This window comes from Mercenaria mercenaria, chromosome 1 (assembly GCF_021730395.1).
Source record: "Mercenaria mercenaria strain notata chromosome 1, MADL_Memer_1, whole genome shotgun sequence".
NCBI lineage: Eukaryota > Metazoa > Mollusca > Bivalvia > Venerida > Veneridae > Mercenaria > Mercenaria mercenaria.
The window spans coordinates 23,046,199-23,060,086 of record NC_069361.1 but is presented as its reverse complement, the minus strand read 5'-3'; the positions used below and the strand labels follow the sequence as shown (position 1 = coordinate 23,060,086).

General features: G+C 33.8%; 1 long non-coding RNA gene across 1 annotated transcript; it reads right to left on the bottom strand.

Annotated features, from left to right (window-relative positions):
* Positions 1-2,878: 2,878 nt before the first annotated feature.
* LOC123542560 (uncharacterized) lies at positions 2,879-6,517 on the bottom strand. Its single transcript, XR_008370787.1, has 5 exons — positions 6,430-6,517; positions 5,829-5,969; positions 5,257-5,355; positions 4,769-4,853; positions 2,879-3,269 (listed from the first exon to the last, which is right to left on the bottom strand). It is a non-coding gene; the product is annotated as an uncharacterized LOC123542560 (long non-coding RNA).
* Positions 6,518-13,888: the final 7,371 nt, after the last annotated feature.

The following is a 13,888-nucleotide window of genomic DNA, read 5'->3' as shown; positions in this document are numbered from 1 at the left end:
CAATCAACGGCTCTTTAAACGGCTTGATGTAGTCTATCGAAGTATTATATTCTGACAGACCCCAATCGAATGGCGTTTCGGCATCTTCTTCTAGCAGAATTCCAAAGTCTTGAGGTGATGCAATGTTGTCTGGTACAACAGTACGTGCTTGGGGCACTGTCAATCGACTACAAGGTTGAATTAATTTAGAAGCTGACGGTGCATAGCTTGAAGATATAGCTGTTTATGTTTTTGTTCTTTGTAGTTGCTGGGTCAACGTTGGAATATACACTTTACTGTGAGGCTGATTCTTCTTCACAACTGTATGTATGGAGTTGTTTTAATGTTACTTATCTGAAGTGCTTTTAGTGTTGTTTTAACGTTATTATGTTGTATGTTTACTTAGTGGTAGGGAGATGATCTAGCTCGCGCTCCGCTTCCGTTTTCTTTGTTTTGTTATTTTTGGCGATATCCCCCACCCTTTCGACAGGTCTCAAGGGGTTACTTGGTCTGCTTAGTAGGAAAGTCACTCCGCACTTGAACCGACACATAACAAATAGTCTCATGCCTATCTTCTCTATGGCGACGGAACTGGTCTTCACTGTCATGCCCAATGCACCATTCCTAGCATACAAATGCACATAGTCTGTATTTCTTGAGAGGTGTTTTGCAATGAGACGACATTCTTTAATATATATTTCATTTTGGAATCAACCGACTTCAGACGATTATGATGTTCAATCTGAGTTTTATTTCTCAAGTGAATTTTGTAGTCGAGGTCTGACAAATTTCCTACTATGAAATAGGGACCTAATCCACGATTCTCTAATTTAACTATCTTTAACTTCTTTTCGTTGATCAGCCATACTCTTTCGCCTACATGTAACCTTTTAAATATTTTAATTCCTTTGATACGGTTAACCCTTCAACAATAAAAATAATCTCAGTGTCAGCTCAAAAGGATATTGACATAAATACAGAGATACATATCTTGTGAAAATGTGTTATTTAGGCGTAGTACCTAATTTAAAAAATGGAATAAAAATGTATATATTGTTATATATGATCTAATTGCATGATACAACAACTTTTGTTTTCAATGTTCTGTCATCAGTAATGGAATAATGTTCAAAAGATGATCAACAACAAATAGTCCTACTTGTGTAAAGGGAAGGTAACTGTGTAACTAAATATTTGTTACTTAAGACAGTACTAGTTATCTCCCTTATCAGTTTGCGTATAAAGTGTCAGAATTGACCCTAACTTGACCTATGGTCTGTTTCATCTAGCAATAAAAAACACTGATGTTTTTAAATATTTATTTGATTCTGTTTATATGAAATATAATTATTTATATAATGTTTTATGAATATAGTACAAGTATGTAAATGAAAGTGATAAATATTTGGTATTGCACTTTGTTGACAGTAAAAAATATATATCTGATAAAAATGGACATTTCCATGAGATAAAGAACGTAACTACAATTCATAAAAAACATAAGTTCACAAAAAAATAAGCCAGCCAATTTCTAGGAAAAGGCAATTTCATAGTAACCGAGAAAATAAAAAAGTAATGGACAAGAGGTCAAATACTGCCTTATAGTACTACTTCTTAATGTTTGAATAATGCCAATTTAAATCCAAATACAACATTTTTGGAAAGTTTTATGAAGCCTGCTAAAGACCAGTAATCTGTAATGTGATAAAAATCTGAAATACGAAACGTTTGACTAGTACAGTGGTTACATCACTGTAGTGTTTCTAAACTAACCATGTCACTATCAAAGTTGACAGGGACCTTAAGGAAATTAACCTGCAAAGTTTCGTGAGGACTAATCAAAAATATATTGTCCAGACAAACAAATCAGGACGGGCACATGCACACCATTTGGATAACTAAGTCTTCACTTCCGCAATCTGGCACAACAAAAAGTAATGACAATATAAATTACAGAAAACATACACATGACAAGTACAAAAGGGTCAACATTTCTGAGTCATAGAATTTTCTGCTGTTATGATGCTTAATGAGGTAACATGTTACACAAAATATTTCTATGCTAAGAAAATGGCAATAATTTTGTAAAACAGCCAAATGCAGTTATGGAACCAGTGCATTTAATGTCAAATTATTACAGTTTGCAAGTGTAAAAACTTTGATACATTTTTCATTAGCAAACTGGAAGGTGTTTTAGGTGTTTTTATGACAAAACATGTCTCCCATCTATGTATACCTTTCGCTATGGCGGCTATTTTGTGCAGCAAAACGGAAAGTGTCAGCGATATGCACAAAATTGCTTGGTACTGATCACTCCTGTAAAGTTTCATCAAAATCTGTTTAGTAGTTTGACCTGTGAAGCCGACAAGATTTTTCTAGTTTTTGCTCTGGTTACAATTTAGTGCAACGAAACAGAGCATGCAAGCAATATGCACAACTCTATGCTTGGTACTGATCAGTCCTGTGAAGTTTCATCGAAATCTGGCCAGCAGCTTGTCATGTGAAAGCCGGACAGGCTAAATGCGGACAGACGAGAAGGCAAAAACAATACGTTTCCCCACCTTTGGATGAGACATAATTCTGAGATAAAAAATTAGATACAACACTTTACAAAACTGGGATGCTAAAAAATGGATGTGCAATACCTCTACCTATTCTTCAGTGAAACTAAAAACGACAAAACACAAGTAATATGGAGGAGTTATGTACCAATACGCTTAAATGTTGTAAGACTGAAGAAAATGCATCGAGTAGTTCAAAATTTACATTGGTGTTTTAGTTCATTATAAACTTTGTCATACTAAAATTATATTGCAATTATAATGACTAATAACTTTTTAGATTTATGAAGGAGAAAAACAATTTATGCCAACCTTAAACTTACAACTTTAACAGCAAAAATTATCAAACGTTTTACTGTGATATTGCATGAAATTGAATTTTGTCACCATACAAATAATTAATGATTTTAATAATACTGATCACTATGATCTTAAGTTTGATTTGTGAACATACTATGCTATAAACTGAGACAAAACAGTATTGATACACTACAAGACACAGTATTTTGAAAATTATAACAGCGTAATGTTTATATATTTTCAGAGTTTCTGAATCACATTTACATGAACGGCTAGACAGGACTTGCTGCTCTCTACATTGTGTCCTACAATAAGAGCTGATATGTATCAAATTGATTCAGTAGGCTCCGCTATACTAATATGTGCAAGTTGCAGACACTGATCTTGAACCATACCTGAATGGTGACACTGAAGATTTCACAGGCATATCTGAAGAAACAAATGCATAATGTAGTAACTCTGTATTCGACATGTCTGCAGCTCTTTAATATTCAAAATATGTATATTTCTGAATATAAGGTAGAATAAAAGTCAAACTGTTACTGGATTAATAAAACTTCTATATATCTTATGCATATGAATCATTTTAGTAGAATATATCAAGAGGCCAATAGTGACCATAAGTCACTTTGAGGACTGAGCGCGAAACTATTGTATCTTGTTCTTTATTTATATACAGTTACAATAGTTTCGCGCTCAGCCCACGACTTGACCTTTACTATTTGACCTAAAATATATGTATAAATGAATGTTGGATTTAACGTCGCACCGACACATGATAGGTCATATGGCGACTTTCCAGCTTTAATGGTGGAGGAAGACCCCAGGTGCCCCTCCGTGCATTATTTCATCACGAGCGGGCACCTGGGTAGAACCACCGACCTTCCGTAAGCCAGCTGGATGGCTTCCTCACATGAAGAATTCAACGCCCCGAGTGAGGCTCGAACTCACATCGATGAGGGGCAAGTGATTTGAAGTCAGCGACCTTAACCACTCGACCACGGAGACCCCTTAAAATATATGCATGACACACTGAAAGATGAGTAGTAACATTAGTGTTTGATATAAAAAAACAACAACAGTTAAAGTGCCCCGATTTAAACGAATTTGAATAAAGACCTTTGGGCCAAGTTTAATAAAGATCCGCCAAGCAATTAAAGAGGAAAAGTCATAAATATATTTCTAATTAAAGATCTACATGAAAGCAATACTGGAACATTCATTTATAGAAAGTAGAAAGTTATGCTTGCCCTAGATTTTCACAAGGGTATACATCTAACTTAATGTTTACCAGTGGAAAAACTGCAGAGACCGGTAGAATATTTTTCAGGCCAATATTCTGACTTATCAAACGATAATACAGTTTTCTAATTTCTTTCTCAAATGGCTTTCCTATAATTGTTTCTCTTGTTACCAGCTCCTTTTGAACTACTGACATGCATTGTGCACTCTGCATTTTAACAACTAGTGTTACTTTTATGAAAATCGTTCAAAGACTTTAGAGGATATGAAGAGGACAGATAGACATGTGTGACTCCAATATAGTCTGTATATACTTGTATTTTGGAATATTATGTATGTATAGGCTATATTTTATACTATATCATAAATTCCTTTGAAAATAACACACCTTATACTTGACATTTCATATTTCATATCTTAAATTCACCTTTTTAAGCTTACAACAATAGAATTGTGTTTACCTTTTGAATTAATTTCAGAAGAAAAATGTAAGATATTTGGAAAGTTACACTTATAAGTCTGTAATTATTTGGTACTGTATCATTTCTTACTGCAAGTGTAAAGTTTATATCATACTTAACCACTGGTCTCATGTGAAACAAACTTTACACAAGCCTCTTGAAGTGATATGTACCAAATCAATAACTGGATTACATTGTAACTCTTTGAATATTGTAAACAATTACCTGAAGGTATCAGTATCTGTGTTTAATTAAATCATACAGATCAACACTGGCATTATCGTCATATGAATCCACAGAACATTTTACACTGAAATAAAGAAACAACTTCCTACAAATTTTGTACTTCCATTACTGAAAAATACAAACTTTACATTAAATTAGGACTCTAATCCATTGAAAACATCAAGTGACATCAGGAAAACACTGCAAGATATTTTAACTAAAATGGTTATTGCTATAGTGTGTTTAAAAACTTTGAAACATGTTTAGTGGCTGACAATAGTAGTTCTTTTATCCCTGTATCATCTGAAGGGCTAAGATTTAGGAAGTCTGAATAGGTATCTTTACCTAAAAAGAAAAGTCAAAATTTCTTGATTCAGAATTTTTGGCTGAACCATCCTACATGAAACTTACATAAAATCATTTTAATTACACTGTGTATCTGTTAAATGTTTAGGGGATTGTGGTTTTAATAATTGGCATTACATTACCTTCGACATGTTAAACTTATCAAAGAGTATCATTCGTACATCATTATAATACTAGACCATCTTCCACTTCTGTTAACCTGACTAGACATGTAGGATACCCTGAAATATATAAATAATAAAATCTGTGAAAAGACTCATCATGCAAAAACCAGAACTCCATCTTTATAAAATTACCTTAACACCTTCATCTTAAAAATATTATTATTTCAAATTATTATTGTCCATAAAAGTATAATGTATCCCATCCATAATCATTACATGATTCCTTATATAATTTACCAGTTCATAGTTTGGAATGGCTTCCAGCCTAAATCCAGAAGTTGAAGAAAAACAAATTATGAAAGTTTATTTATGGTGTCATTTAAAAGAATGGTCTGCCTGTTAATTGTCAACTGTTTGCTCTTTTGAATACTGATAGGCAAGCTATTCAATAACTGCATTTTATCAAACGCTGCCTTATATAGATCAACGGTCAATAGTTTGTGTTAATTAGATGTCACTGACTTGTCTATTCTCAAGACCATAAAGAGTGATAAAACTACACGTAAATTGTAAAACATTGTATGTGATACCCTTCAATCCTGTATAAATTTCCTTTTCAAAAGAAATAACATAGAAGCATTATCCCTTTGGTTTGACTGTCCCTGCTCTATGTAACTTTTCAAGCTTCTGCAGCCACTGTAATGTGTCAATTTGTTCGCTTGTTCTTCTGTCTGAAATGGGGTAATTATAGTATTTTAATAACTAATAATAAATATATAATGCTATTCTATTCCTACAACTTGCAACAGTTTATTTTGAAAATTCATTTTTAACTCAATTAACATTCTGTTCTGACTACAGCTAAAATACATGGAACAGACTATAAGCTATTATAAGGTCAAAGGTCACTCTGAATGGGAAAATCGGTAAACTTAGGCCCAGTTAATCACAGATGCTTTAGATAAGCTGTCATTTCACACAATAATTTGCTATAGGATTATGTATCTACGAACAAAAAACAAGAAAAAACAAATTAATAGAAAGAAAATATTCGGGCAATTTAAAAAGCGACAATGAAAGTGAAAGTAGAAAGTCAATATTTTCTTATCGACTTTTCTTTCATAATTTCCATTTAAAGCGTAACAGTTTACTTTCATACTGTATTGAATAATCCATAAACATTATACTTACTGTTTAAATGCATGAAAAATTCTCATGGTACCCGTAACTTTATAATTTGTTGATAACCTCTCAGTTTTCGGCCGTTTTCACGTGAAATTGACATAAATGTTCTACTTCCGGCGGTATTCGATTGTGAAAACGGCTCTAGTACTATGTCTACAATTATTGCCTATCTACTTTGTCAGTTGAAGTGGTGAAGAATTTTGACACTTTAACTTGACTTTGCCAGAATGAATAAACGTTAATGGTAAATTTCCCGTACGCATAGAGCAAAGCAGACATAACTTTTGACATACATCGAAGTGCAGGCCCGCAACAAGCAAATATTCAATCAGCAAGTATCTTCTAATATGGAAGATACGGAAATAGAGTTTGGGTAGATAAAGGGATTAGGGTGTCGCAGGAAAGGGAAAAACAAGAAGGGAATGTTACCTTAAAACAAGCAGCCTATCTAGACCACAATAAACAACAGGAGCGTAAGCATGGCAGCATCCACCACCACTCACCACACATAAACATATTTACACGCACGTCCATTCAAAGCGTTAAAAGGCAAGTAAGACAGAACCAACAATTACCAAATTGCAAGACAAAATTCTACTTCCTCTCTCCAGTTTCATTGGGTTTGGTGAAATGAAATCACGGAGTCTTACACTTTATCAGTCACGCATCATCAAATAGGAAAGCGTAGCTACTAACTATATAGGTGTCAATCACCAATCATGTATGGTATTTGCTTGGTATTCTTGATAAGTTTTCTAACATATTTCAGAAATATTTCATTTATAAAAGCATTATACTAGGTTTTATTTTCTATAGTTAGTAAACTACATTCACATTCTATATGGGATGTACAGGACAAAATTTTATAGGTGTGTTAAGGTTTGTGCTATATTTGTTTAATCGTTCGATTTTTGGTAAAATGTATTGAAATCCTTCCTTACTTTATAATGTCGGTAACCCTGTTGTAATATCGTTTTGCGATATATATAAAAAATTCTACTCATAAGATCTTTAAAACATAGAATGGACTAATTAGCAGACACCGCATTTTATCCTCCAGCAGAAGAATTATTGGTGTTCGACCCAGCCGAGGTAATTCAAATTCAAAATATAGGAAAATCTACAGGGACCACGTGAATTTCCTGTATTCTCGAGCCAACTTTTCTCAAGCTAGCGGTATTTCACTGTAAACAAGAGCGCCGCCAAGCGGGGCAATATACGCCCGAAGGGTTACATCAGAGGATGGGAGCAAAATTTATAGAACTTGACTGTTGAAGCCCAAAGGACAGGAACAACAAAAAAGAAAAAAATTCCAAAAAAAAAAAAAAAAAAAAAAAAATCTATAAAAGTCCACAAAAAAATTCTTACCAGGTAAAGTTATGTCAAAATACATCTAAAAATTGGATGTACCATCACAGAAAAGTGGTCTCGGTTTTTCCCTACGGCCAATAATAAAAAAGTGTCAAAATAAGCTATTTATAGTAACAAAAAAGGGAAGTAATTCAAAAAGAAAAATTATTGTAAGAGAACAAAAAGGGATCTGCCAAATAAAAACAAGAGCAATGCAATGCAGAGCAATATACACAAAGTAAAGTCATATATGACATTTGACCCCTAAGTATGACCTTGACCTTGAAGCGAGTCATCCCAAACATACGCTCTGCACGTCGCCTCAGTGTGGTGAACATTTGTGCCAAGTTTCTCTGAAATCATTCAAGCAGTTCAAGAGTTACAGAGCGGGCACAGAACACACTCATATGACCTTTCACTCCTAAGTGTGACCTTGACCTTGAAACTAGTCATCCGAAACAAGCGCTCTGCACGTTGTCTTAGTGTGGTGAACATTTGTGCCAAGTTTCTTTGAAATCCTTCAAGCAGTTCAAGAGTAACAGAGCGTACACGAAACACACTCATATGAATTTGACCCCTAAATGTGACCTTGACCTTGAAATGACACATCAAAAACATGCGCTCTGCACGTCGTGTTGGTGTAGTGAACATTTGTGTCAAGTTTCTTTGAAATCCTTCAAGGGGTTCAGGAGTTACAGAGCGGACACGAAATTGCTAACGGACGGACGGACAGACGGACACCGGGACCATAACATAATACGTCCCTTCGGGCGTATAAAAATACTGAAATAGAAAAAAGGAAACTTCATAGGCCGCCCAACATGACAAAATGAAAATGTTGCAGGCTTGGTTTGATAGAGCCTGTTCGCGGACGGCAGATGTGTTAGTAAGCCAATGTAAGAACCTTCGATGATACGCAAATATGCTATTTCGTGACATGGGTAGTGTTTGAATTCGCAGAGCAAAAAGTTACAGAAATATCAAACACATAAAATAGGCATTTTATTAGGAATGAAACCTTATAACTACAACTTAGGAACATTCCACATAAACTGATATTTTTACATGTGATTGACCGTTTCTAGCACTGTTTGACAGTGATTATTGGCAGAACTTTGTACGCAAGTTTTGGAATTTTCACGGCAAATATGGCGGCCATTGATAAGAATAGAAAAACTAAGACAAAATTTGAAATCTTTGCTGATGGAGAATTTGATAAATCTAAACATCACGCTGTCTCTCAATGGATATGTCATTACCTTTCAAATCAAGCAGAAACTCGCATTTACAAAGTAGCACCATTACCGACGGGAATGATGATGTGTAAAATCGGACGAGGGTCCTGTCAAAATTGTTGAATATAGTAAGTCACGCATACATGTGATAAACTAACACTATTAGTATCATGATAAACTTGAACAGGTTAATAAATTGAGGTGCAATTGGGATTACATTTTTTTTTTGTAAATGTGTTAACACGTTTTATCGGCTATGTGTGACGGAAACACTGTATAGTGTTTTCCTGTGTTCTTATTTCAATGGTCATGCACTTTCAAGAACGAAGAAGTTTTTTTCCGTGAATATATGTTACTATGGTAAGAATTTATTATTTATACATTATATCATTGAAAATGATTTTAAGAAATATTTTTAAAGATAATTTCATCTGACATAATATTCACACAAAAAAGTGAAGATTGTATCTACACACAATATTTTGGATTGTAAAAAAAGAACTGTTAACTTGTCAATAGCTATTTGTAAAACGAAATTTCCTTAAGCATACGCACCATCTTACTTTATTGCATGTTTGCATCTAATGTGACAGTCTTTCGTCCCATCAGGTCGACGAGTTTTGTATATGTTATACCAGATTTATTTAGCTTCCTCTTCATGATAAAACACGTTCAAAGGTGCTTTGTACAGAGTATTACAATGCTTTGATTTTAATTGACAGACTGTAAAAAAGAAGGCCTGTGTAGTTGAAATATTGATCAGTTATTGTCCATCTAAAAGTGTCTGATAATCGTTTATCGTCAAACATATTATCAGTCAGGATTACCTTTATAAAAAGATTTTATCGCCTTTTACTCCTAGAAATGATTATGATTTTAATATTACCGATATCTATTCCTATTTTGTTATTTTTTATCAATTATCAACTTTTGATTGTAAATGAATGTAATAACAGTATGGCCGCACCATGAGAAAACCAACATAGTGGCTTGCGACCAGCATGGATCCAGACCAGCTTGCGCATACGCACAGTTTGGCCAGGATCCACTTTGTTTGCTAACTGTTTCTCTAATTGCAAAAAACTATGAAAGCGAACAGCATGGATCCTGAACAGACAGGGCGGATGCGCAGGCTAGTCTGGATCCATACTGGTCGCAAAGCCATTATGCTGGTTTTCTCATAGCACGGCTCATATATAGATTCATCCTATTAGGTTCTCTCCTAAGTATTGACTTTGAAGACATATTCATTTCGTAGGGTATTACTTGTTTCATTTCATGAATGTGGTTAAGACATATCTAACGCAAATCTATTTTTTTGCCCATGCTTGCTAGGATTCTAGGAAAAGCTGTGAAATATCTTACTCCTTCTAACTTTGTCCTCCGCGAAACTAGACCATGGATTTACTTTATTAGCTATACATATATTTCTGATCATTTAGCTTAAGTAAACGTTTTATTTTCTCGTGAAGGGAAACTTTGCAATGTAAGATTGCTCTTCATATCACTGAAAATTTAATGTTTACTAAAGCTGAAAATATCAGCTTTATGCAATTTCATGAAGTTCAACTCAACTCGCCTAGTCTCCATTTATACAAATCAAGTATTACCACAGTATGCATATAAACAGTTTTACTAATCACTGATTGCTTTTTGATATTGAATTTAGTTCACTCGTCTATGTTCACGACAAATGTGTTGTTCCGAACAGAACAACTTCTTGTGCTTATTTTGAACTGTATGTAATACTTTCAACGAAACCCAAAGGCGTAAAAAGCTTAAAAACTTACCTATGATATTTGAACATAAATCATGAATTACAAAATCTAATCTAATTATTTCACATACAGGTCATGCGCAAGCAGTCTAATTTTGTACAATGATAAATTGATTAACATCAATGCTACAGATGTGCCGTTAATGTACCAAAGAGGCTATTCTGATTGAAACAGCACATTTTGTCTTTAACATGCACTGTCCATATTCTATTTAGTAAAAATATCAAACCTTTTTTTACAAAGTCCTTTTTTACGTTTTAGTTGCATTTTTGTAAGCATGATTAAACATTTGCAGTATTTGTACTAATGACAATTCTACTTTTACTATCAGTCAATTATTTGAATTTAATGTACATTTCGGCATATATCACAAGGATCCATTACGTATGTGTTTTTATTGTCCAAATTATGGGACGTTTAGGGACAGTATGATGACTGTCGCTGTAAGTTCGGAGGATGGCAACTGTAACATCCCGAGAATTTTACACGCGTTGGTCTACAGTTTCTAAAACTTGGAGCTAAAATTAGATTTGAACATAAGTAGCACTTTTAAGATAGAATGACTTCTTGCAGTGTATGGAAGCCAACATATTTTAGTAACAATTCTAGGTTTAGATCCTAGCATGAAGCTATGATACGATGAAAAAACTATATTAGTTTAAAAAATCCAATCATTATTTCCGGTTGCGTCTGTCTTCTCTGTTTGTATCTTAACCAGCTTTGTGCTGACTGGAAGCGAAAACAAAATCAGGAAAATCTCGTTTTCGGGTCAGAATTATTGTGCTATTATTAATTCTTCAGTATAACAATGTACCAAGGCACAAAAAGGAAAATATGAAAGTGTAATATACCTTACATTATTCATTCATGAAGATGATACTCATACTAGATACCAACATGAAAAAGTTTGTCTCTATTTTTTTTTCTGGCAAATGAGGCAACATGTGACTTCGTCCATTGCATTTGTATGTTAATAACAAAATCTGTTAAAAGATCCTTTGTAATCAAAAAAGCAACCAAGAATAATAGCAGACTCGATTTGATTGAGTCTGTTCATGGGAAGTAATGAAATGTGCAACATCACTCAAGCCCCCTAGCACCTCGTTAAGCATAATTCTATTACACATAATGTAGTATGGTTTCCATGTTTGGAGATTGGCCCTTAAAATGTACGAATACCTATTTAATTGGGAAAAAAAACTCAGTCTAAAATAAACATTTTTTATTTTACTGGTTTGACATAAAATGTTCCTTTGTTTTGAAATATGATTAAGTCATAATTATCATATACAGTTTATAGTTGAAGTTAACTGTAAAACTGTATGTTTTGTCAATAGTTCACAGATTTGAACGCACCGTGAATTTTAGTGTTTAGGTGTTTAGATTGACGACATAACTAAGGGCGGATCCAAGATCAGGGAGGGCTAAAATACGACGAACATTGGTTTTAAATAGCCTAATATTGAGATGTCATTTAATGACATTTTTTTAACTGCTACGTTCGACAATTCTCTAATGTTTATGCTAAAACTATATCAAATATAAGTCAGACTGCATTTTAGATTTGCTTGCCGAAACTCTGCGACACCATTAACCAAAATTATTCGCTGTCAAAACATTTATTTGGCCTTACCACAATATTATGTATGTCTTGTTACATTTCAATATTATAACTGTATTGTAACTCTTATACCCCTTAAAAGACTTCGAAAATGTGCATCACATCGAGACAACGTGCAGAGTGCTTGTTTTTGGTGATTTGTTTTAAGCTCAAGGGTCACAATTAAGGGTCAAAAGTCATACCCTCGGGCGTATCTTGCTCCTCATTACGGAGCTCTCGTACGACATTAATTGCATTATACATATAAAAGCGGCGTTGTGTCATAGAACAGTACCCTAAGGTATTGGTTACGGCGTGATCTATTCATGAACCCACTACGTTTCATGTACTTCCTTGAAACTATTAACAGTCGCCGAAGAACGCGTGTATATTTTACTGATTGTCAGTGCGCATCTAATTTCAAATAGGATTCTGACATCGTCATTTGTCAAATATTTTATGGTTAGTCTCAACTGTGTGACAAATCAAGCGAGATCATTTAGTCGAGATTTATTCTTGATCGTTTAGGTGAATTACTTCCCCTGATTTTGATGGAGATTAGCTATGATAGAAGGTACACGCTTTTTCTCTATTTTTTGCAGACATTTCTAGGGCTTGTTTAGGGTTTAAGCAACTAAGCAGTATGGATGGACATGACCTTTGATCTTCGGCTGGCTTTCAGTTTTAGTTCATCTCTACTTGTTTCGATTTGATTACCTATGGAGATGTCTGCGATCACAATTTTTTCCACACACAATTTTTCAAACATATTTCAGATCCTTTATTAGAATGCTTTGTTCCGTTATTGTTATTGCTGTCATTTTAAATGATGATTTGCACAATAATTATAATAATGATGATGATAATAATAATAATAATAATAATAATGATAATAGTAATAATGATAACAATTATAATAATATGGTAAATGAAGCAGTTTGTTTGTTGTTCATTAGCAAATAGTTGTCATTAAAGAATATGTTGACAATCCTCAGAAACATGTATCAGTGAATAGTTTTGCTGGTTACGCTCTTTAATACAACAAAAACATATTCGTATTTTTCATAAATAGGGACAAGAAAAGCAAATGATGAAACATTTCATCTTTAGGTATGACGAATTTAGAGCGCATTATGTCAACTTGCAAATGCCTGTTTCGTTTTCACCATCTACTAATGGCCGATCACATGACTCATTCGCTTCAAATGGTGCAATGTGACATGCTCTCCTTGCAAATATGTTTATTCTGTTAGTTTTACTATTAAATAGGCTAAGAATATTTATCAAACCAGGGCAGCAGCCGTAGTTGATCTTGTGGAGAAGACAAAATGAATTTAAATTGATATAGAATCATTTTACCCAACATTTATTGTTCGTGCTAATTTCAACAGTTAAGATATCTTGAATATATGAACCACTCCATTACAGACAAATCCTGTATTAGTGACACAAAGAATGAAAATTGAGAAAATAAATCATGAAGAACGTTATTAAACTTTCCG